The sequence below is a fragment of the Balaenoptera acutorostrata genome, chromosome 8 (genome assembly GCF_949987535.1).
Source record: "Balaenoptera acutorostrata chromosome 8, mBalAcu1.1, whole genome shotgun sequence".
In the NCBI taxonomy this organism is placed as follows: Eukaryota; Metazoa; Chordata; class Mammalia; order Artiodactyla; family Balaenopteridae; genus Balaenoptera; species Balaenoptera acutorostrata.
Window position 1 is genome coordinate 69,296,370 of NC_080071.1, and position 27,151 is coordinate 69,323,520.

A 27,151-nucleotide genomic window follows, 5' to 3' on the forward strand; every position below is an offset into this window, starting at 1 on the left:
AAAATGTATACCTGTACCACATAAATACAGGCAGAATTGAGTTACAAACTTAATAAAAGTAATGAAACAGAAGTCAAAATTGAAGTTCATTTAGTATTTTATCAATGTGTTATAATACAAAGGCAACTTCTCTGTAACTTTCCCTAACTTCCTTTTTCTCCAATCATTGTCAAGGACAGTTTTTTTAAAATCTTCTTTAAAATGTGAGATGTTATATGTGTACTTACACTAGGAAATTACAATCATCTTTCAAAATATAATTTGAGAAATTTAAATGAAAATAGACTCCCTCTGCAAGAGCACCAGAATCACAGCTAATTGCTGAACAATCATCAAGAGGAAGACACTGGAACTCACCAAAAAAGATACCCCACATCCAAAGACAAAGGAGAAGCCACAGTGAGACAGTAGGAGGGGCGCAATCACAATAAAATCAAATCCCATAACTGCTGGGTGGGAGATGCACAAACTGAAGAACAATTATACCAAAGAACTCCACCCACTGGAGTGAAGGTCCTGAGCCCCATGTTAGGCTTCCCAACCTGGGGGCCTGGAAACAGGAAGAGGAATTCCCAGAGAATCAGACTTTGAAGGCTAGCAGGATTTGATTGCAAGACTTCAACAGGGCTGGGGGAAACAGAGACTCCACTCTTGGAGGGCACACACAAAGTCGTTTACAAACCAGGACCCAGGGGGAAGAAGCAGTGACCCCATAGGAAACTGAACCAGGCCTACCTGCTAGTGCTGGAGGGTCTCCTGCAGAGGTGGGGGTGGCTGTGGCTCACTGTGGGGACAAGGACACTGGCAGCAGAACTTCTGGGAAGTACTCCTTGACATGAGCCCTCCCGGAGACCACCATGAGCCCCACCAAAGAGCCTGTAGGTTCCAGTGTTGGGTCACATCAGGCCAAACAACCAACAGGGAGGGAACTCAGCCCCGTCCATCAGCAGACAAGTGGATTAAAGTTTTACTGAGCTCTGCCCACCAGAGCAATACCCAGCTCTACCAGCCACCAGTCCCTCCCATCAGGAAGCTTGAACAAGCCTCTGAAATAGTCTCATCCACCATAGGGCAGACAGCAGAAGCAAGAAGAACTACAATTCTGCAGCCTGTGGAACGAAAACCATGTTCACAGACAGATAGACAAAATGAAAATGCAGAGGACTATGTACCAGATGAAGGAACAAGAAAAACAACTAAATGAAAATGGAGATAGGCAACCTTCCAGAAACAAGAATTCAGAATAATGATACTGAAGATGATCCAGGACCTTGGAAAAAGAATGGAGGCAAAGATCAAGAAGATGCAAGAAATGTTTAACAGAGACCTAGAAGAATTAAAGACAAACACCTAGAAGAACTAAAGAACAAACAAACAGAGATGAACAATACAATAACTGAAATGAAAAATACACTAGAAGGAAGCAATAGCAGAATAACTGAGGCAGAAGAACGAATAAGTGACCTGGAAGACTGAATGGTGGAACTCACTGCCAGCACTGGAACAGAATAAAGAAAAAAGAATGAAAAGAAATGAAGGCAGCCTAAGACACTTCCGTACAACATTAAACGCACCAATATTCACATTATAGGGGTCTCAGAAGGAGAAGAGAGAGAGAAAAGAACCGAGAAAATATTTGAAGAGATTATAGTCGAAAATTCCCTAACATGGGAAAGGAAATAGCCACCCACGTCCAGGAAGCACAGAGATTCCCAGGCAGGATAAACCCAAGGAGAAACACACCGAGACACACAGTAATCTAACTGACAAAAATTAAAGGCAAAGAAAAATTATTGAAAGCAACAAGGGAAAAACAACAAATAACATACAAGGGAATGCCCATAAGGTTAACAGCTGATTTCTCAGCAGAAAATCTACAAGTCAGAAGAGAGTAGCACAATATATTTAAAGTGATGAAAGGGAAGAACTTACAACCAAGATTACTCTACCCGGCAAGGATCTCATTCAGATTTGATGAAGAAATCAAAAGCTTTACAGACAAGCAAAAGCTAAGAGAATTCAGCACCACCAAACCAGCTCTACAACAAATGCTAAAGGAACTTCTCTAAGTGGGAAACACAAGAAAGAAAAGGACCTACAAAAACAAACCTAAAACAATTAAGAAAATAGTAATAGGAAAATACATATTGATAATTACCTTAAACGTGAATGGATTAAATGCTCCAACCAAAGAGACACAGGCTCACTGAATGGATACAAAAACAAGATCCATATATATGCTGTCTACAAGAGACCCACTTCAGACCTAGGGACACATACAGACTGAAAGTGAGGGGATGGAAAAAAGATATTCCATGTAAATGGAAATCAAAAGAAAGCTGGAGTAGCAATACTCATATGAGATAAAATACACTTTAAAATAAAGAATGTTACAAGAGACAAGGAAGGACACTACATAATGACGAAGGGAGCAATCTAAGAAGACGATATAACAATTATAAATATATATGCACCCAACATTGGAGAACCTCAGTACATAAGGCAAAGGCTAAAAGCTATAAAAGAGGAAATCGACATTAACAGAGTAATAGTGTGGGACTTTAACATTTCACTTACACCAATGGACAGATCACCCAAACAGAAAATTAATAAGGAAACACAAGCTTTAAATGACACAATAGACCAGATAGATTTAATTGATATTTATAGGACATTCCATCCAAAAACAGCAGATTACACTTTCTTCTCAAGTGCACACAGAACATTCTCCAGGATAGATCACATCTTGGGTCACAAATCAAGCCTTGGTAAATTTAAGAAAATTGAAATCATATCAAGTATATTTTCCAACCACAATGCTATGAGATTAGAAATCAATTACAGGGAAAAAAATGTAAAAACACAAACACATGGAGGCTAAACAATACTTTACTAAATATCCAAGAGATCCCTGAAGAAATCAAAGAGGAAATCAAAATTACCTACGAGAGACAAATGACAACAAAAACACGACGATCCAAACCTATGAGATGCAGCAAAAGCAGTTCTAAGAGGGAATTTTATAGCAATGCAATCCTACCTCAAGAAACAAGAAACATCTCAAATAAACAATCTAACCTTACACTTAAAGGAACTAGAGAAAGAAGAACAAACAAAATCCAAAGTTAGTAGAAGGAAAGAAATCATAAAGTCCAGAGCAGAAATAAATAGAAACAAAGAAAACTAGAGCAAAGGTCAATAAAATTAAAAGCTGGTTCTTGGAGAAAATAAACAAAATTAATAAACCATGAGCCAGACTCATCAAGAAAAAGAGGTAGAGGACTCAAATCAATAAAATTAGAAATTAAAAAGGAGAAGTTACAACAGACACTGCAGAAATACTAAACATCCTAAGAGATTAGTACAAGCAACTCTATGCCAATAAAATGGACAACCTGGAAGTAATGGACAAATTCTTAGAAAGGTATAACCTTCCAAGACAGAACCAGGAAGAAACAGAAAATATGAACAGACCAATCACAAGTAATGAAATTGAAACAGTGATTAAAAATCTTCCAACAAACGAAACTCCAGGACCAAATGGCTTCACAGGGTGAATTCTATCAAACATTTAGGGAAGAGCTAACACCCATCCTTCTCAAACTCTTCCAAAATATTGCAGAGGAAGGAACACTCCCAAACTCATTCTATGAGGCCACCATCACCCTGATACCAAAAACAGACAAAGATACTACAAAAAAAGAAAATTACAGACCAATATCACTGATGAATATAGATGTAAAAATCCTCAACAAAATATGAGCAAACAGAACCCAGCAACACATTAAAAGGATCATACACCATGATCAAGTGGGATTTACCCCTGGGATGCAAGGATTCTTCAACATGTGCAAATCAATCAATGTGATACACCATATCAACAAACTGAAGCATAAAAACCATGTGATCATCTCAATAGATGCAGAAAAATCTTTTGACAAATTTCAACACCCATTTATGATAAAAACTCTCCAGAAAGTGGGCATAGAGGGAACCTACCTCAACACAATAAAGGCCATATATGACAAACCCACAGCAAACATCATTGTCAATGGTGAAAAACTGAAAGAATTTTCTCTAAGATCAGGAACAAGACAAGGATGTCCACTCTTGACACTCTTATTCAACATAGTTTTGGAAGTCTTAGCCATGGCAATCAGAGAAGAAAAAGAAATAAAAGGAATACAACTTGGAAGAGAAGAAGTAAAACATTCACTGTTTGCAGATGCTATGATACTATACATAGATAATCCTAAAGATGCCACCAGAAAACTCCTAGAGCTAATCAATGCATTTGGTAAAGTTGCAGGATACAATATTAATGCACAGAAATCTCTTGCATTCCTATACACTAACAACGAAAGATCAGAAAGAGAAATTAAGGAAACAGTCCCATTCACCATTGCAACAAAAAGAATAAAATACATAGGTATAAACCTACCTAAGGAGGTAAAAGACCTGTACTCAGAAAACTATAAGACACTGATGAAAGAAATCAAAATGACACAAACAGATGTAGAGATATACCATGTTCTTGGATTGGAAGAATCAATATTGTGAAAATGACTATACTACCCAAAACAATCTACAGATTCAATGCAATCCCTATCAAATTACCAATGGCATTTTTTACAGAACTAGAACCAAAAATCTTAAAATTTGTATGGAGACACAAAAGACCCCGAAGAGCCAAAGTAATCTTGAGGGAAAAAAATGGAGCTGGAAGAATCAGACTCCCTGACTTCAGACTATACTACAAAGCTACAGTAATCAAGACAATATGGTACTGGTACAAAAACAGAAATATAGATCAATGGAACAGGAAAAAAAGCCCAGAGATAAACCCATGCACCTATGGTCAAGTAATCTATGACAAAGGAGGCAAGGATATACAATGGAGAAAAGACAGTCTCTTCAATAAGTGGTGCTGGAAAAACTGGACAGCTACATGTAAAAGAATGAAATTAGAACACTCCCTAACACCATACACAAAAATAAACTCAAAATGGATTAAAGACCTAAATGTAATACCGGACACTATAAACTTCTTAGAGGAAAACAGGAAGAACACTCTTTGACATAAATCACAGCAAGATCTTTTCTGACCCACCTCCTAGAGTAATGGAAATAAAAATAAAAGTAAACAAATGGGATCTAATGAAACTTTAAAGCTTTTGCACAGCAAAGTAAAAACAAGACAAAAAGACAACACTCAAAATGAGAGAAAATATTTGCAAACGAATCAACAGACAATGGATTAATCTCCAAAATATATAAACAGCTCACGCAGCTCAATATTAAAAAAACAAACAACCCAATCCAAAAATGGGCAGAAGACCTAAATAGACATTTCTCTAAAGAAGACATACAGATGGCCAAGAGGCACATGAAAAGCTGCTCAACATCACTAATTATTAGAGAAATGCGAATCAAAACTACAATGAGGTATCACTTCACACCATTTACAATGGGCATCATCAGAAAATCTACAAACAACAAATGCTGAAGAGGGTGTGTAGAAAAGAGAATCGTCTTGCACTGTTGGTGGGAATGTAAATTGATACAAACACTATGGAGAACAGTATGGAAGTTCCTTAAAAAACTAAAAATAAAATTACCATATGACCCAACTATCCCACTACTGGTCATATACCCAGAGAAAACCATAATTCAAAAAGACACATGCACCCCAATGGTCATTGCAGCACTATTTACAATAGCCAGGTCATGAAAGCAACCTAAATGCCCATCAACAGACGAATGGATAAAGAAGAAGTGGTACATATATTCAGTGGAATATTACTCAGCCATAAAAAAGGTACGAACTTGGGTCATTTGTAGAAATGTGGATGGACCTAGAGACTGTCATACAGAGGGAAGTAAGTCAGAAAGAGAAAAACAAATATTGTATATTAACGCATATATTTGGAACCTAGAAAAATGGTACAGATGAACCGGTTTGCAAGGCAGAAATAGAGACACAGATGTAGAGAACATACGTATGGACACCAAGGGGGGAAAGTGGGGTGGGTGCTGATGAATTGGGAGATTGGTATTGACATATATACACTAATATGTATAAAATAAATAACTAATAAAAAAATAAAGTGAACAATAGCACTGAAAAAGAAATTAAATGAAAATAAATTAACTCTGTGTAACAGATATAAATTAAGGCAAACTCAGAAACGTCCAATAATAGGTGTCCATACTGGTTTCTTCCTTATTGTTCACTATAACAAAAATAAGTACAAACTTTTTGTCATTTAGTGTTCTTTAAAACATATAAGGGGATCATAGAATCTTCAACTTGAAGCCTTGAGCATAGTCTAGTACTCCCTTCTCCCACTATAGGCATTCCTTTCACAACACCTCAGGCATGAGAAAATCTATACTTTACCTGAATACTTCCATTGACAGAGAGATAATAACTTTATGAAGCATCCCATTCTATTTTTATACAAATCCAGATATTAAGTATATCTTCCTTGTATAGTAAAGAGTCAAATCTACCTTCCTATAATTTCCACACTTGGTGTTTTTTCTACCAAATTTTAGATAACAAAATAATTTTACTCTTTTTCCAAGTTATAACTCTTTGAAAATTTAAAGACAATTATTGGATCTCTTACTAAGGTCTGTTTCCAAGACATAAAATTCTCCAGATGTTTCTCATGCTGTGTGATTCTCTGACCACTCACTAGTCTAGTCTCTCTTGTCTTAATTTCATTATACCTAAAATTGACCCAGAAAGCAGCATAATATTCTCTATATAATCCATACAGGATCAGCAAACCTTCTTATTCTAGACATTGTATATTTGCTAAGGAAGGTCAAGTGTGAAATAATGTGTTAGAGTACCACAACAAAGCACTCCTACCTGAGGGTTCTTTGTCTGGATTCTTAGAACTTACGGCATGCATGGATGTGATATCCAGGGAATCTGAGAGCCCCATGTGTTTGATGTGAATATGAACATGTGTATGTTGTAGGGTAGAAAGCATATAACTTCACTGGATTATTTAATGATTTCATTTCATTATTTAATGACTTCTTGCAGTTCAGAACCACAGTCTCTTTAATATGCAGTACCATTTAACCAGTTTTCCCTGTCTTAACTGTGTGCACTGACTATATAAAACAAAGTAGTATAGGAATCTGAATTTTACTCATCTTTATCACAGTATTAACTCCAGATACATGAAACATTTGATTTTGTCATTTTTAAAATGTTATCAATTCCTGCCAGCTTTATCTAAGTTAAAGCAAAGCATATCTTCATCCATGCAATCAATAAAACATATGACCTAACAGGGATAGGAATAAAAGTCTCTAATATACTACTAGAATCACCAAGGTTGATGTTGGTATATTAATCAAAGCTCTTTGGTAAGATTATTTCTACCAAACCAGCACTGAAAAATCTTAATTGTCCCTTAATGTTTCATGTCCTCATCAATGGTGAAAAATTTACAAATACCTTGCCAAAATGAGATACCTTGTCAGTAGAATTTTTCTGACCCATCCATCTAATAAACCTGTGGATTTCATTTGTTTTAAGTGAGTATTCCTCAATCTCTATGGGATCCTTCCTTACCTAAGAATTCAGAATCATCTGTATAATAACTAGTGACTCAGATACAGTTTTCCATAGTCTGCACTTTTAAATAAATAAATAAATAAATAAATAAATAAATAAATAAATAACATCATTCATACACTTAAAGCTTACTGGTCCTCTTCCTGGTTTCCATAATGCTTCAGGAATTCTAGTTAGGGTCCCAGGAGCTAGCTACACATCATTGGAATATAATTCATTTGAAGTCATTTAAAGGACTGAGTCAGTTTCTCTCTTTATCTGTCTGATGTTTTAGTACCATACTAATATGCCTCCTCTAACCTTGCCAGTGTCAAGATGATTCTCCCTAAGACAGAAGGCAGAAATAGGAGAGTTTTTTAAAATTTTATTTGTATTCTTTTGTTTTGGTTTGGTTTTTATGTTCTCTTTATCATGACTTAATGTTCCCCAAGCAGTGGAACAATTCTTTCTTATGCTGAAAACTTAAATTTTTGAAATCCTTTCCATTGCTAGTTGTACTTTACATAGCCTCAACTCACTCTGTACTGTAGCCTTCATGATAATGTTATTTTCAAGTTTGTACCAGACTTCATCACATGTCCTTGATTTTATATGCTGTTTTCTTGTGTACGTCTTTGATATATCCATAAATCATGCAAAATGCCTACTAAGTCCCAATCTAGTAAGTCTTGGTGATATTGCTGATACCAAATTTATTGCCTTGATAAAACAATTCAAGCTTGTTTTGCTTATTATTCATTCTCTAAGTATTATTATAAAGATACCTGCACTCATATTGTCCATGACCCACCTGCTGATATGTGAGTTTGTGTAACAAATATACATATATTTTTATATTTGATTTTTTAACATATATTTACCATATATTTATTTTGAGCACCCACTCTGCAGTAAACATTGTGCTGACTGGTAGAATCACAAACACAAAGAATACGTAGTATTCAAGAATCACAGCCCAGTAAGGGAGAGAAATCTGTACAAATAATTACAATTCAGTGTAATATATTAAAGAGATGTTTTAAGTCCTAGGACTGCATCCAGGAGGGGGCAAACACCTGGTAGGAGCAGAGAAAAAGCTGGATAGTGTTTAAGGAGAAGATGGCATTTGAGTTTTGAATCCTGAATAGGGACACTAGAGAATTATTTTCTTCCCCAAAAAGATATTAAGCAAAGTGAATTGCAAAATGTCAGACTGATGAATGTTTCAGAGAGGTTAAGACAAGAACTGGAAAATTATCTTTGGCTTGGTCACTGATTATTTCTAAGAGAGCAGTTTCACTGTCTGGGTAGATAAATTTAAAAAGGACATTAAAAAAATTTGCTTTTGTTTGTTTGTTTTGTTTTCTCACTGATGAGTTACTGGGACATGAGAAATTGGATATAGTTAGTATTATAGTACACAATGCTACTAGCGTTATAATATGGTGAGATAGTGTAGTCAATTTTGAATCCTGGGTAGGGTCACCAGAGAATGATTATTATTTTTTCCTCCCAAAAGATAAGCAACCCTTTCATGGTTATTCTTTTAAATTCATACATGGTAAATTATACACACACACACACACACACACACACACACTATTTGTTTCTGGATGGAGAGGTCAATTTTCTCCGTCTTTTTCTTTGTGATTATGTATAAGAAACTATTACACTTGCACTTGCACTTCCCTCTTTTGGGGGGAATATTGGGTGCAATGTGATATTTCTCTATTTCTTCAAAGCCTCTTTGATCAAATATAGGAATCTCTGGTCAAATATATTTTGCTCGGATCTCAGGAGATGCATGCTATTTCCTTATCAACAGCCCAGAGTTTTGATGAGCCATGAAATTTAAAAAAATGAAATAAAATTCTGCTCTTAGATTCCATCTATAGAGTTTATTGTTCATTCCCAATGTCCTTCTTTCTTTTTAAAGCAATAAGAAGAAATCAAGCTGTCCCTTGTGTCTCCATAGACTGTATTTTAATTTCTTATTCAAGACCTCAAAGTCCAAATCCTGGAGATATAGCTTGGTTAGTATAATAGTATTATTTGTTTCACCACGATGTGTAGCTAAATTTGGTTGGTTTGACTAGCCTTGTCTTATACACCCAGACAAAGAGCCTGCCACTGAATATTCTTGTCAGATCATGTAGCTGCCTCCCTTTTCCTTAGCAAGGGTTAACTAAGCAGCAAAGCTCAATCTCAGGGGAGACATCTTTGTAATTGGTTGTGTGAATCCTTTTATTTCTCCATGGCACAGATGTTCTTCTTCATCAGGCCTTTATCCAATGGAATAAGTGCAGACGCTTACAGCTCTTATATTTTTAATTGATACATATTTTCCTCTTTTTTTTTTGACACTCGTATGTTCTAATTGTTTAATATATCATTTTTATCAGTATTATCATTGTGAAGTTCAACAAGTTCTCACTAAGTATGAGGCATTATTAAACTTACAATCCAGTAGGCTTGTACTAAATTAAGTTCTTTACATACATTAACTGGTCTGTGTTATGTTAATGCTCACAACTCTACCAGGTAAGTACTTCTATTATCACCATTTTGCATATGAGGAGTCTGAGTTTTGAAGGATTAATTGAACCAAAGCCAAAGATGTGCTACATGGTGGAGGGAGGGTCCATATTTTTTATATTGATACTGATCCCATTACCTAGATGCTTTGGATTTTCTGGATTTCTTCTTGGATTTATTACTTTCCTTCTACCTAGGAACTCTTCATCCTCTTTAATAAACTGAAGCATAGAAAGCATTCCTCAAGTCCTTTACTCTCACCTCTGGAAGGGAGATCAGCTTACATTTATAGCTTACATAATTGGTGAGTGCCTTAGGCAGAAAGACAAACATAGTGCATGGCCTGCAGGTTGCTAGAAGAGTTCCCTCAGTCCCAACAGTTTGGGCATCAGATTGAAGCAGTCTTTTGTGGCTTCCCCTTAACAATCTTGCTCTAAAACAGTCCAGGAAAACTACCTCTCTGCTCTGGTTTGCTGGCTGTTGACACTGTAAAATGGAAAAGAAGGGAGAAGGCACTTCTTGAATCCTGACTTCACCCTAATCTTTCCATTCTCCTCTCATTTCCCTGTTAATCTGACTGCATCCCCTGTAACTGATTCACAGGACTTGTGGAAACTCTTTTCTATGGCACTGCCATACTTCTATGTCTTTAGGGACAAATACTAGCTAGAAGTTTTGTGCTATTTGGGTGACTATACTTCTAAATATTCACTATGATATGTGAGCCAAGGTCAAAGACTATCAGATAAATAAGCTCTGAATTGGAAGAGCCTCAAATGAAGAGAGAGAGGCAGAGGCAGAGGTAGACAGAGAGAACTAAAGAGGCGTTATTATGCCAAGGAACATATTTCACCAAAGAGGACCAAGTCAAAAACTGTTTATATAGGAAGGAAAGACCAAATAAATTTTGTCAGAGCTTTCTATTTCGGAAGTCTGCTAAACTCTGAAAATTAGATGTAAGCTAGCATATCTGCCATTTATTTTAGGTTTGGTAATTTATAAAACATTTTACCAAACATAATCATTCACCCATCATCCAGTAAATTATAGGAACCTCCTTGTCTTCCTGCTCTTAATGCCCATAAATATTGCTTTTGTTGAGATCACCATGTATCTCTCATTCAAAATGTTAATAGCCTCCTAAGGGTTCTGCATACCTCCCTGTACTCAGATGTTTACAGTTTGGGCTCCTGGCTAGAAAGAAGCCAGTAAAAAATCTTAAGTGTCCATATCTCATGGGCAACTCCCTTCTGACATCTGTGTGTATTTTGACTAACATCTTTAATCTGCATTCATAATTTTAATTTATAAAGAACTTCAATTCAGCTTTTAGGCCTGTCAGTGATGTACATGCAAATTCACTTTGTTATGACCAGTATAAGCAGTCTTATGATCCATACCTATCTCCCCTATCCTCCAGGTCATGTTCATGCTAAGATACATATAAACCTTAATAGAATACCATCTGCTACATTTGTAACTTAGTGAAAATAGGAGGCAAGTCAGAGGTTGTCCTGAAAATTTGTATTTTAAATTATTTTCCACCCACTTTAGGGAATTGGGAATGTTATTTGATAGCTTTGATTAAGCGTGGCCAAGGTAGTAAAATTTCTTCCATCTAGTTTTTTCCCTCCATTATACTGAAATACAGATTCCCCTTTACATACCCAAGAACGCATTGCAAGTGCTTTAGAATTATTAATGACCAGAACTCCCTCAGGAGTGACTCCTTTTAAGTCCTGAAATCACAATTCTTCGAGGATATAAAGTGTAACCAAGTACCCACCTTATCTGAACCAAAGTAGAGGTTTTAAAATTCATTCAGACCTAACAGGGAAGAGTACACCCAGATAGTATTTTCCTGTTAAACACCTCTTATTTAGAGAGGTGTAAGAGTTAGCTGGAGAATAAAGAATCTATATTTTTCCTGTCTGTGTGATATGGGTTTTGGGGATAGAAAAATTTAGAACTTCCAATGTAGTAATTTCTGTTGACAAGAAATTCAATTAAGTTGCAGCGGGGGTTGTTTTCCTGATAAAATCCCTGATTTTAGTAGTCCATCTGATGTTTTAACACTTTATAAACTGTTTATCAGCCTTTCTTAGGCTTATCAGTAGGGAGAACAAAACAAAACAAAATATGTGACATTATCTCAGATGGCAGCAACATCAGTAGCTTTGAGAATATTATTTCTGTGGGTTGCATGTTCAGTCTTTATTGCAATTCTCCTTTGCCTACCATCCAATTTCTTTTAGACCCATATGGTGCCAATTTCTTGAAAGCTTATTGTAGTAATATTAAAAATCTCAATCTAAATAGCAAATTAGGCCCCAAATCATAAGGAAATAAGTCTGTGTGGGCTCACAAAATTTCCCCTTCAGGCCTTGAGATTCTACTTATCTACTTCTTTGTTTTTTATGCGAAATAAATTACTTTTAATGTTGCATTTTATAAAAGGCTTAAAATGTGTGGGTGTCCCCCAAAGTGTTTGACTTTTGTGGCATTTTTAAAAACAATCATGACTTGAAAATCTCAATATTTGAGTGATGATAATAAAAATTGCTTTGGGCTGAAATTCTGTATTTTGTATCAGAGTCCACAGGAAAATTTTACAGGTAAGTAATAAACCTGGAAAATAAGGGTTTATCGTGGAAATGTTGACAGACTCTAGCAGGTGCTACCGTAATATCTTGAATCTGATATAAAAGAAGTTTTCAATAATGTTTTTCCAAGCCAGTCTTTTGGGGAATGCAAGTTAAAAAAAAAAAAAAGTTTTCCACTACCTCAGTGATTGATGAAAATGTGAGGAATTTGTGGCCAGATACCTTGGGGTACCTGTGAATAAGATCAAAAGCATGGAGAGATTACTGTCCTGTGAGAAGCCACTTATTAAAGTCTCACTGCATAGAGACATTTCAATAAAATGATAGTCCATAAGTGCCATATGGATTATACTGGTATGTTCTCAGATAAAGGTAGTAGTGAAATAAACTGTCACCCCACTTAGTTATGTTTTAATAAAAAAAAATAGGAAGATAATAACAAGAGTAGTTGTGACTAAGACTGTGATTCTAGAAGAAATCAAGTCTATGTATTGATATATATAGTGTGTGCTCTCCCGTATTCTCCACAAAATTATGGTACAGGTTACCTGGCTTGGATCAGTTTTATACTTTAAATTTTACAGATTATGACAGGAAATAAGAAATAGTTCCTTCAATTATCTAATTAAGAGGCAGAACTAGTTAGGCAGGAGTACTATCAATTTGAGGTCACTGTCTTGCCCTGTCCCTAGATTATATAATGTAGTGGTCCTGAGAGAGGCAACATGTAGAAATGCTTAAATCTGTTTGTGCAAGTATCACATGTTCATGCTTATTAGTTATGTGACTTCAGACAAGTTACATAACCTCTCTGAGTTTCAGTGTTTTCATGTAAAATGGAAATAATATGAGCAATAACAACAGGAGTGATAATATCTAACGTTATTGAGTGTTAGTATGTATCAGGCATTGTGCAAGATAGTTTACACATATTAATTCATTTAAACATATAATTGTGTCTATCCTATAGTTCTTTGTAAGAATTGTAGGCTGGATAAACAACAAGGTCCTACTGTATAGCACAGGGAAACTATATTCAATATCCTGTGATAAACTATAATGGAAAAGAACATGAAAAATAATGTATATATATATGTATAACTGAATCACTTTGCTGTACAGTAGAAATAAACACAACATTGTAAATCAACTATACTTCAATAAAATAAACTTTGAAAAAGAGGTATTCCATATAAAGTCCTTTGCCCAATGTTAAGCATAGCTTCAATGCAAGTGTTAGCTGATTTGGCTACAGGATTGATCTTGCTTCATGAACACTTAGGTTAAAGACATAGGGGTCATTACTTTCCAGTACTGTTACTGCCATGAACTGTCATCACTGGTCTACCTGAAACCAAACTATTATACGACAACCTGTTTCACAAAAGCTCTGTCAGCACCAGTCAGGACTGATTGATTGTATACCAGGAACTGGGAAGAATTCATGAAATTTTCTCAACCCCACCATGAAAGATCTTTACCTGTACGCCCTTGGTTTAGGGATTGCCAGACATTTTTTCAATCAATAGTAGAAACCAAGTCATTTCAGTTTGGTGTTCTGACTTGATGTGCCAAAGCTTTAAAGAAATAGCCATCTAAAATGTTTAAAGCAAAATGTAAACAACTAGACTCAAAATTTTTTTCAAGATATATATATTTCACAAACGGAGTACTAGCACTCAGATTAAGAACAGTATCTCGGGCTTCCCTGGTGGCGCAGTGGTTGAGAATCCGCCTGCTGATGCAGGGGACACGGGTTCGAGCCCTGGTCTGGGAGGATCCCACATGCCGTGGAGCAACTAGGCCCGTGAGCCACAGCTACTGAGCCTGCGCGTCTGGAGCCTGTGCTCCGCAACAAGAGAGGCCGCCATAGTGAGAGGCCCGCGCACCGCGATGAAGAGTGGCCCCCACTTGCCACAACTAGAGAAAGCCCTCGCACAGAAACGAAGACCCAACACAAGCCATAAATAAATAAACAAATAAATAAAAAAATTAAAAAAAAAAGAACAGTATCTCATAAAAGCCACTAACTAAAAATATAGCTAACCCATATTAGCTATATTTTTATGGAATTCTTTAACCTTATATAGAAATTAACTTAAGGATATTCTTTTATTTAGCACTTATGCATTCTTGAGAAAGCTTTATAAATTCTATTTCATTCTAGCAGAATAACTGGTAATTCTTAATACATAGTAGAAAGAATTTGAAAATACAGGGGAATCATTCGTTTTGTCTTAAAAAATACAATATTTTAAATTTTAAAGCTCTAACTCAATCTGACATTTAATCTACAGGGGTCTTCATAAAAAACATCCTTGGTTTAAATCTTATACTACAATTTCTAATAGAGCAGCCCCATTAGTAAACTATATTCATGCTAATGTGCTTGCTTGGGGCAATAATCATCAAAGTCCCTAGCTCTGGTCCTTGCCAGTGAAAGTGCACTAGGAGTGGGTGATGTAGTATCGTAATTATACAGTCAGCCTTGTCAAGGCATAGAGCATAGGGAATAGCAGAATCCTGAAGCTGAAAATGAGGCTAGCTGATAGATGACTGTCATTAAGCTCTTTTTTTGTTCACTTTGTGATGGGGTAGATACTGAGCTTAGGAAAAAGATTCTTAATGAAGGATAAAATCTTTGACCCATAGCCACTCTTTATGTGCTCATAGCCGCTCCCCTTCCTTTCCACAACAACACATATATTCTGTTCATCTCTCACCTTAGCCTGATGAAAAATAATAAACATCTGCCAACAACCTTCTTTTAATCAATCAAATTTAGATAATGAAGAGTAAAATTTTGCACACTGTTTACCCTAATATTTCTAATCATGACGATAAATGACTCTTCCCATCCTGTGCTCCTTTCCATATTTAATTGAATATTGTCGAATTTTGGCTACATAGAACTATTCTATATTTAAAACATAAATTCATCTTACTAATATATTTATGTTCAAGATATAGAAAAAAACACATATATGTGCATACATGTATATGTATATATTTGTTTGTAGGCACATACACATACATATATATATCATACAAGCTGTGTACATTTTATTTTGTCACATATGGTACTAAATATAATCATTCTAAATTTTTTAACATTCTCAGAATGTAGAAGATTGGCATAAAGCCTTAACTGCTTTCTCTCATTCACTTTCAGCCTGTCTTCATTATTAACCATATTTTCCTCCCTTCTGGCTCCATGCCCTTCTGGGTTTGATTGGGCTATCTCTCTTCTGCAGCCAGTGACCTGCTAAACCACTTTCCTATGGTAATTAGAAGGTGCAGAAGTAGGAGGGTAGATGTTCCCACTAAGTAATTGTAAGAGGATCTAATACTACATTTTGCATCCCTCCTAGGTCACATAGCTACACAGAACCAAGTTTGTCTTCTTCATAGTCACTGTTTTAGAATATTTTTTGTGCATATCTATAGAGGATATCTTTTGAAGTAAGACTCTTCTAAATTATTAATGCTAGAATCAAACAGTGTATATATATATCATAGTATTATATATCTACTGTAATGTGGGAAACAATAAATTTTTTAAAATGTTTAAAACAATAAGTCATCATTACAAATATAGATCATGGCAAGACTTGAGTACAATTAAAAACAAAGAACTAGGAGGTTTTGTGTAGTTATAAAGTGATGATATGAGGTCATGAAATACTTCTATATCTTAATGTGGTGGTGGTTATATAAATCAACACGTGATAAAATTGCATAGAACTATACACACACAGACACACACAAAAGTTTATGTAAAACTGGTGAAATCAGAATAAGCTCTGTGGATTGCACCAATGTCAAATTCCTGGTTGCAATATTTGTACTATAGTTAAGCGAAATGTTATCAGTGGGGAAATTGGTGAGGAACGAATGGAAACACTCTTTCAATTTTTTGTAACTTCCTATGAATCTCAAATTATTTCAAAATAAGAGTTAGAAAAAAAAAAAAACTATCTGGAGAAGAATTTGGGCAGGTGTTGAGGAAGCAAATCTGTGTCTTGTCTTCATTCCCACCATGGTTTTTCTGTTTCCAGTCAAATTGCTTGATCTCCTCATCCTTTGTTTCTCCTATGTGCAGCAAAATGCAAGTCCTAGCTCTCTGAATTACTATAAACATCTTGAAATCAGTAAGAAGAATGACATTGCATGAATACATCTGAAAGATCATGATTATATATCACAGCTTCCTGACAGCAATATTATAACACCCATCTACCTACACAGTTTTAGAAACAAAAGCCACAGGGGAGCCATAAACTAGACATGCAGGTCCTGCTACTTTGATTCTGCATTTAAGAAAATCACTGTGCTCCTAAAATCTGCTACAATACCAAACTTCATTCACATAATCATGACTAATAGATGTAATTGTGAACACTTTACACACATAAAGTACCATTTAATCCATTCGGATTGGAAAGCTTTCAGATTTGTGTCAAAATAAAAAGTACATTAAAAGTACTAGCTATACATTTACAGTAAAGAAATTAAGTTCTTTTCTTTCTGGATGTGTATGGTAGCTGAATGAAAACCTTTGCCATTTATAGAATGGAGTAACTTCCTGGCTGAATGAGAGTCGCTCAGCATGCCAAACAAAGCCACAGGCAAAGCAAAGCAAAAGGGAAGCTTGCTATTTTATAGGTTAGACAAGAAACAACCTAAATGACTGCTCTAAGGGAGAGACCTTCCTATTTCATGCAAACTCCAGGAAATAATTAAGGCTTCAGTGCAATTCTGGGACCTGTGCTCTAGAAACTGCCTCAATAAACTTCATTTTCAATCTGGTAAAATCAAGATGCTCTCTTATCCCTTACTACCTCTTTTATATCATCCTCCTTTAAGGCAATGAGAATTTAGCACATAAATAAAAAGCAGGAGGTCGTTTCAGGGAGGGGATAAACATGATTCAAATTCAGCCAGGTGCTTTATCACCAATTTGGGAGGTTGCAAAGTTATTAGACATTCTGATATAAAGATGGAGGGAAAAACTATTGGTAGAAAAGAGAGAGAGAGAAAAAAAAGTCCTTGGAAGGTAAACTGATACCACAAAAGTACTTCAAAGTAAAAATAAACTAGCTGCCTCTCATTTAATATTCCAGAAGGGGAAAAAGTTCATTAGACACTTAAAAATTATCATGAGATAATTAAAAGTAGATGATCTTTTAGACTAAATCTCTGTAATACTGTAGTAGTTATTTCACCTAGATTACAAATGAGAAGTCCATAAATCTTATGGAGTCAGGGTAAGGGGTGCTGGCTGTCAGTTGGTCTAGGCTGGGGTGACTGGGTGATAAATGAATTCAGATTGTGGCTTTGTCACTATGACCTGTGGCCTTAAATGGATTCTGTTACCTGTTTAGTCTTCATTTTCCCCATCTTCAATACAGGCACATCGATGGTCTTAAAGCTGGTCTCTGTGAGGACCTAGGGATTCCTCAGGGTACCATGAAGCCCTTTCAACGCCTTCTATTGCTATAGGTATGGCTCAGTTTTATTTGTTTAGATTTTCAAGTAAAATTTCACTTGACAAAACAATTTCACATTTTAAAATTTTTAAATCAGTGAAATAGACGATCTTCTGGAGCTCCTTGCTGTGCCAAAGTTTCAATAAGTTCTGGTATTCATTGTTTTAAAGATTTACCATCTCCATAAAGGAACATTGGGCTGGTCCCTTCTGTGTGATTTTTCTATTATTTGTCTTTCCTTTTGTACACAGCAAATTACTTTAAGATATTGATTTGATTTGTCTTTTGTGCTTGATTCTTTAGAATAAATAGGAAAAGCTGTATGTTTCTAGTTTGGGCGCTTCATCTTGAAAGGGATTTTACACTGTAGTACCTAAAATAATAATTCCAAGGCAACAGCACCCAGGAGATAAGCCTCTCATAGGTTTTGTTGTTTGAGAAATTGACTTATGTCTATCTAGCCCTGGAGGTGAGGGTGGAACATAAAAGAGGCTGAACCCAACAACCTAGAGAAAAAAGATTAGGTTCTCTAAGACCAAAGAGGGAAGAGGGAATCACTGGTGGCAGTTCCAGAAAGGGGCTGAGTGCAGTTCTTCTTCCATCTACTATTTAATAGCAGGACCTTGGGAAAGTCATTGAATGTATTTATTCTGAATAAAATTTTACTGTTGAGCCATATTCATGCTACTGAGTTTCTCTAAAGATCTAATGACAATTCATTAGAATATATAATGCTTTCAAAGATAAATAGTAGCAGTAAAAATGATAAATAATAAGCTAACTTTCATCCTTGTCTCTTCCAAACAGTGGCTGTGACTAAAAAAAAAAAACCTCTCTATTTTAATTTAAATTGTGAAATATCATTAATTGGAGTCTGTCTATGCCACTAACACTATGGCTTCTAATTCCAATATGTCTCTTCTATTCCACTGTTATAAAATATAATAATTTCTCTGTATCAAAACATACCCCCTCAAACCCATTCAATTAGTATTCACAAACTTCTAAACAGTATTAAAAGTCATTATCATATTATTACATGTATTTAATAAATGACAATTTTATCTTTTCTAGAATGATAGAAGTATTCTGTCTCTTCGGTAGAATATGTATTTATTATTTTTAAATTATATATATGTGCATAAGACTGAGGTCGTATTTACATACAGAATTTGGTCTTGACCACAAACAAACCAGAAATTTCAGCATCCAGTTCATGCATTTAACTGACATCAGACATTCAGATTTGAGTCCAATTTTATTCACGTAGAAGGAAATGGCTGAGTCAAACGGGAAATTACTATTTCCTGTCACTCTGTCGCTACTGCTAGAGAACAATGGAAAAGAGGAAAGAAAGAAAGTACATGAAGGTTCTGCTCATGTTATACATTTAAACCTTAAGGAAGACTTCATATCTGTGTACAGAAGAAAAGTTTATTTTATTATTTTTTTTAAACATCTTTATTGAAGTATAATTGCTTTACAATGGTGTGTTAGTTTCTGCTGTATAACAAAGTGAATCAGCTATACATATACATATGTTCCCATATCTCTTCCCTCTTGCATCTCTCTCTCTCCCACCCTCCCTATCCCACCCCTCTAGGTGGTCACAAAGCACCGAGCTGATCTCCCTGTGCTATGCGGCTGCTTCCCACTAGCTATCTATTTTACATTTGGTAGTGTATATATGTCCATGACACTCTCTCACCCTGTCACATCTCACCCCTCCCCCTCCCCATATCCTCAAGTCCATTCTCTAGTAGGTCTGTGTCTTTATTCCCATCTTGCCACTAGGTTCTTCATGGCCTTTTTTTTTTTTTTTTCCCTTAGATTCCGTATATATGTGTTAGCATACTGTATTTGTTTTTCTCTTTCTGACTTACTTCACTCTGTATGACAGACTCTAACTCCATCCACCTCATTACAAATACCTCCATTTCATTTCTTTTTATGGCTGAGTAATATTCCATTGTATATATGTGCCACATCTTCTTTATCCATTCATCTGATGATGGACACTTAGGTTCCTTCCATGTCCTGGCTATTGTAAATAGAGCTGCAATGAACATTTTGGTACATGACTCTTTTTGAACTATGGTTTTCTCAGGGTATATGCCCAGTAGTAGGATTGCTGGGTCGTACGGTAGTTCTATTTTTAGTTTTTTAAGGAACCTCCATACTGTTCTCCATAGTGGCTGTATCAATTTACATTCCCACCAACAGTGCAAGAGTGTTCCCTTTTCTCCACACCCTCTCCAGCATTTATTGTTTCTAGATTTTTTGATGATGGCCATTCTGACCGGTGTGAGATGATACCTCATTGTAGTTTTGATTTGCATTTCTCTAATGATTAATGATGTTGAGCATTCTTTCATGTGTCTGTTGGCAATCTGTATATCTTCTTTGGAGAAATGTCTATTTAGGTCTTCTGCCCATTTTTGGATTGGGTTGGGTTTTTTTTGTTATTGAGCTGCATGAGCTGTTTGTAAATCTTGGAGATTAATCCTTTGTCAGTTGCTTCATTTGCAAATATTTTCTCCCATTCTGAGGGTTGTCTTTTGGTCTTGTTTATGGTTTCCTTTGCTGTGCAAAAGCTTTTAAGTTTCATTAGGTCCCATTTGTTTATTTGTGTTTTTATTTCCATTTCTCTAGGAGCTGGGTCAAAAAGGATCTTGCTGTGATTTATGTCATAGAGTGCTCTGCCTATGTTTTCCTCTAAGAAAAGTTTATTTCTTAACACAGAAATCTGCTCTCCTTCCAATCATGGTGAACTATGTTTCTGAACTGAGAAAGAGAGAAATTCTTTTCTCCTCTTTGCCCCTCACACTAACTGCCACTCTGCCATCAAGAAAAAAGAAAATTAAGATCCAGAGACACCTGCCAATAGCTACAAAAATTTAGATTTCACAATAGAATTCCCATTAGCTCCAACTGGGAATACTATGTGGGCAAGAAAAGTAATCTGGAGGACAAACATCTTAAGAGTGTAAAATTTTAAAAAACAGTTTAATTGAGAGAATCTATTAAACTGTGCTAAAATTCATGTTGACCTTTGAACAATGCAAGTTTTCTTAGAAAACATAAATGTTGGAATCAATCTATTTGCAAAAATATAACTGAAAGAGTCTTTATATATAGGCAGGTCTAAATTATTTTGGTTAAACACATTAGGTCATTTTTACTCTTTGAAATATCAAATTATCTTTATTTCCATTTCTTTTCAGAGGAATGTTAAGGACGGATCATTTTATAACTTAGACAATTAATCATCTTGAAGTGTACAATGGACCACTGAAAAATGTTTTTAGAATCATCTCTTTAACTAGTTCCAATTGTAAACCACTAAAAAAGAAAGCCCTGGGAACACTACATCTGAATTAAACTGCAAATCAATTAGAGCTCCAGAAGAAAATCTGACAGTAAAGAAAAACAGGCCAGCAAAGCTCCGAGGAAGGTTTCAAGATTTTGAAAAATAATGGTGGCAGATACTCAGTACTCAGGCTTTAAAAATGCAGTAACAACAACAACAAAGTCTCAAATAATCTCCTTAGAAAGAAGTCAGAAGATAAAATCTATTCAGTAAAAGGAAGTTAAACCCACTTTAACTTTTTCTAACTTGAAATTGAGAAGTTAGAATTTTCTCTTTGCTCCTCACTGGTAATAGACTATCTATTCAAAGAATTACCCTGACCTCAGCTCTTTGCCAATTCACTGCTGGTTTCACATGTTCAATATTACAAACAATTCAAATTTCTAACATGAAAATTAGAGGTCATGATAATAACACATGTAGAACAGCAGCTTAGGAACCTGTGTAGGAAAGCACGTGAAGATAGGAGACAAGTTCTTTCTTCCAAAAAGTAGAAATATTAAATATTAAACATTAGATGACCTCCTCCTACCCTCAGTATGGTGTAAGAACAAATGTTAAATCTTTCATACTTGAGATTTTAAAATTGAGTATTTTTGAAATGACATCATGAGGGTGTTCTAACTATGAATGTATGTGTCTTTCTTTATTATTTTCACCCCAGATATTATCCAAAATCATAACACATGGTGGACACTCTTACTCTATGCTAAGCAGCATTTTTAGCACAAGTATTACCTCATTCTCATAACTGCTCTATGAAGTGAGTACTATTATTATGCTCATTTTCAGGGGGCACAGAGAGATTAAATAACTTGTCAAGGGCCACACAGCTGATAACTGAGGCAACTGGGATTTGAACCTATTCAGTCTGGTTCTAGAGTCTGTAGGCTTAACACAAACTAGCACCAAACTATACATTTTAAATTCTTAATTTATAGTGTCACTTGTGATCAGTATCGATACTGCATGGTAGCTCACAGAATAGTTTTGAGCTTGCTTTACCATAATATTTTATATGTAAAAATCAATGTTTTAAAAAAAATTCCCCCATAATTAAATGAATATCTAGTACTTGATCCTGAAAATGTGACATAGACCTTCATGATAAAGCAACAAAAAATTTCCATGAAGATAATAAAAAGTATTATTCATGATGGAATCTTCTCTTTTATGGGCGTGATGATGAGACACAACTACAGATAAAATGTCACACTCATCCACTCCTCAAATTCAGGAGGAGTGCAAGTGACTATAAGCTGCAGTGGTGCATGTATTTGGAGAGGAAAAGGTGAAGAATGTTTAAAGACCTGGCTCAGGGGGCATCAGAGTTACTGATACAGAATTCAGGCATTTCAACATACTGCTGTGTCCTTTAGGACTTAAGTTCCTCCATTTTCCTGATCTATAAACTGGGAGAATAATGGGTCATACCTGCTAGAGTTTCAGTAAAGATTACATAATACAAAATATATAAAGCACCAAGCAGATGCCTGTTGTGTAAGACACGCTTTACCTACATGGACTCACCATGAAGTTCCTTCACTAAACTCACATATGCTTTTCAGAATCTGCCAAGTTGTCTTTTAAAAACTGCTTGCCCAACTTGTTAGCAACAACTCTGAAAGAAGGAATTATCACGATTATCTTCTATCCTGGATTCATAAAGCCCCAGGAAGGCATATGGTATTATACAAACATTAAATAATAATACGTTCTGCTCTGCTTACCAAATTAAATCAAGTTCTAAATGCAGCACATGCAGAGTGAAAATGGCTGCCGATAAGAAGAAATTTTGGTGTTGAAATTTGTGTTTCTGTTACATAAAATGTTGTAGAATGATGTACCAATGGAAGAATGGAAGGAAAACTTGAAGTATGGATGAAATTTTAAAAAATACTTTCTTCTTTATATATAAAAACATAGATTAGTGGTTATAATATTTATTTACTCGCTGTGTGAATTTAATCATGTAACATTCTCTGTGACTGACTTTATCTGTGAAGTGGACATACTAATGATACTTACCTTATAGGTTTGTGATGAGAAAAATTAATTAATGAATAAAATATACAGAGTAGTGGCTTACACAGAGTAAGTGCTTGATGTTAGCCATAATTATTATTTCTTCTACTTATGTTACACTTTCCACAGGTATTTTATAATGCAAGTATAAGTTGGTTATTTTATAGCATCATACTCCCCTTCTACCAGCTTTGTCAATAAATAAAAGGGATGCAGCCAAAATGAAAGTGGGTATTGGAGTAATTATGATGGTGATATCTCACTTTCATAAATTCTCTCTTGGTGAGAATTGGAAGTAAAGAAAAAGAAGCCTCTAAGTTACTGAAATAGTTATTTGCAAAATACTTGTGTTGACTCTGACCAAATTACTCATATTTTACAGACATTTCTGAAACAATTCTCTGTTTTGAGGCTTTTGACCTATAGCTAATAAAAGAAGATTGTTTTTAAATACTCCATGATCTAGGAGCTGAGCCAGGGATTTTACATGAGCTATTTTATTTAATCTTTGCAAATCACTATGAGGAAGTTTATTAGTTTTCTATTGCTATAACTCATTACCACAAATGCAGTGGCTTAAAACAATACAAATTAATTTTCTTGCAGGTCTGGACATCAAAAGTCAAAAATAAGTTTCTAAACTGGACTAAAATCAAGGTGTTGGCAGGCCTGCTTTCCTTCTGGAGATTCTAGGGGAGAACTTGTTTCCCTGCCTTTTCTAGCTTCTAGAGGTCGACTGTATTCTTCAGCTTGTGTCCCCCTTTCTCCATCTTCAAGGCATATCACTCCAACTCTGCTTCCGTTTTTATATCTTCTCTCTATTACTTTGATTCTTCTGCTTCCCACTTACGTGGATCCTCGAATTACATTGGCCCACTTGGATGATCCAGGATAATATCATCTCCCCATCTCAAGATCTTTAATTTAATCAAATCCTCACAATGCCTTTTAACATGTAAATTAACATGTTCACAGAAGATGGGGATAGGACATAACATCTTTGAAGGCAGGGGATTATTTTTCAGCCTACTGCAGCTAGATAGTATTATACTCATTTTGTGGATGAAGAAAAATGTAATAATTATTAACTCCATTAATACACTGAGAAACAAAAATTCAAAAAGGTTGAATAATTTATTCAAATTCATAAAACCAAAACGTGGGCACCGGCATACTAATGTAGGTCCTTTTGACCCTAATGCTGTTTCCACTACACAATTCTGCCCTCAAAGTAGGAAAAAATGATAAAGGAAGGACTCCCTCCTTAAGGGTAAATTTTTTTTTCATTTTCTTTATGAGTTAAAAATATTTATTAAATATATATTGAATAGCTAACTACATGTAAGACCCAATTTTAAGTGCTGGGAAAAAATATGAATCAGACCAAATCAGTAACTATTAGGTAATCTCATATCTTCCCATATATTTGAATACTTATAACTCTAAAATCTATATCTACAATCCTGACCAAATTCAACTATCTAATTGATAGCTCCATTTTTATGTTCAATAAACCCTGTCAATTTGCCATGTTTGGAACTGAACTAGCCTTCTCCACCTCAGGCAACAGCACCACCATATTTCCCTCCCTCAGCATCCTCTAATCAATAATCAAATACCTAAACTGTCTCAAAAATGTTTCATAATTTCATTAACTTCTTATTTTCATTACTCCCAGACTTCTAACTGGTATCTTCATTTCCATTCTTGCATTGCCTCAGTCTAATCTCCATACATAAATTGGCATGATCTCTTTAGAAAATAAATTAGATTATATCACGTCCAGGGCAAAATACTTCAATATCCACTGCATTTATAATAAAATCCAAATTTTTCATGCTACACAGTGTTACCACCTACCTTGCTCTGTTTAGGACATTTGTGTGCCTGTTGTCCCGGCATAACTAGTAATAGAGCCTCCTTTCACTCTTAAACTTGCTCATTTGGATGATAAATTACCTGGTCACCATATATATAGGGCTCTGTGTTATCTTTCCTCTGCCTAAATTTCTTCCCATAGCCAAAGTCTCTCTCGGGACTCAGTGGGGTCTGTCCTTAAGTCTCCCCTGTAATTATTTTTCTTCAAAATCTAAACCAAAGTGTTTAATCCTATACCTAGTTGTTTTATTTGCTGAATGTTTGTTTTTACCATTAGACACCTCAGTCTACGTAGTACCTGGCACATGGTAGGTGTCCACACATATTTATTAAAAGATTAATGACTAAACAAATATGCCATATAGTCAGAGAGTTATATAAACACGCAGTGTAATGTTTAAATAATACAATACAAACTAACACAGAAGAGAAGGAAGTCACTTCTGTTTAGAGAGAAAAGAGTTTGACTTCACAAGGGGAGGAAGCCCAGTCAGTGTTGACGGATGAAAAACATCATGCTCTGTGAATCAAGAAGCTATGAGAAAAGATTTCTAAGCAGAAGGAATGTCATTTACAAAGGCAAAAAGATTTTAAAACAGTGTGATTATTCAGGGAACTCAAAGTAGCTTCTATTATTAGAGTGTACAGCCTTGCATAAATGATATATTAATGCCATGAATCCCTAAGGACAAAACCTAAATTATGGAGAAGACTGCAGGAAATATAGAGAAGAACTAAGAAATTCAAAACTTAGTTTTGTTTTCATTTATAGTGCTAGGATGATTTGAGAATGTCTATTGCACATTTAGCTCACCTTATAAATTATAGAAGTTCTTAGATAATTAAATCAGTTTTTGAAGAGTGATATTTCAAATTTCATTACTGTAAAGAATCCTCTCAGTTGTGAGTTTGCCATGTGATATTCACAAAATTGTAATACACGGTCCATAAGGAAACTATATCAAGATTTATGGTACAGAAAACTCAACTGGGCTTTTCCCTCAAATAATTTTTTGGGTTTGCATTTTAAGAATTTTCTCAAATTTCTTCTTTGGTTGATGTATTTTTATTCACTCTCAGATTGTGAAAAGAAATAGGCTAAAACTACTGGATTAACATTTTGGCATTTATATTATGCAAATGCTAAAATGATCCGATCTGTAGAATTTATAGAACATCAGGTCATATTTTGATGTAAATAAGAGTTGGAATAGTGAATTAAAACTCATCTCAGACCTATTTATCTTGGTATAGAAGATTGTAATGGTTTCTCTGAACTTAAAATATGCACTCCAAAGTTGCACACTGGTGGACTACAAGATGTGAAAGCTTTGTTTGGCTCCCAGGGTGCTTCAAAAGTTTGAGTCAAGGTTTAAATTTAGAGAAAAATCCAGAATTCTGGCCCTTCCTGAAAGTTTTGAAGATCCGCTAACTCTGGTGGAAAAAAAACATAGTCCCCAAGAGGCAAGTAAATGTTTTCTACTTCACATAGAACCATCTCCTTCCATCACCCCAGGTACTGAAATCCACACCACTCTCCTTACATACGTTATATGACTGAGACCTTGTGCCAGACAAAAAAAAAAACAAAAAACAAAACCAGAAACAACAACAAACAAACAACTATTAAAGACCAATCGAGAGTTATCAAAATGTCCAGAAAAATGTTTAG

The 27,151-nt window shown here is 35.3% G+C and overlaps 1 protein-coding gene across 2 annotated transcripts in view; it reads right to left on the reverse strand.

Annotated features, from left to right (window-relative positions):
* ERBB4 (erb-b2 receptor tyrosine kinase 4) overlaps positions 1–27,151 on the reverse strand; it is a 1,149,217-nt gene that overhangs the window by 147,583 nt on the left and 974,483 nt on the right. The gene's annotated exons all lie outside the window — the stretch shown is intronic.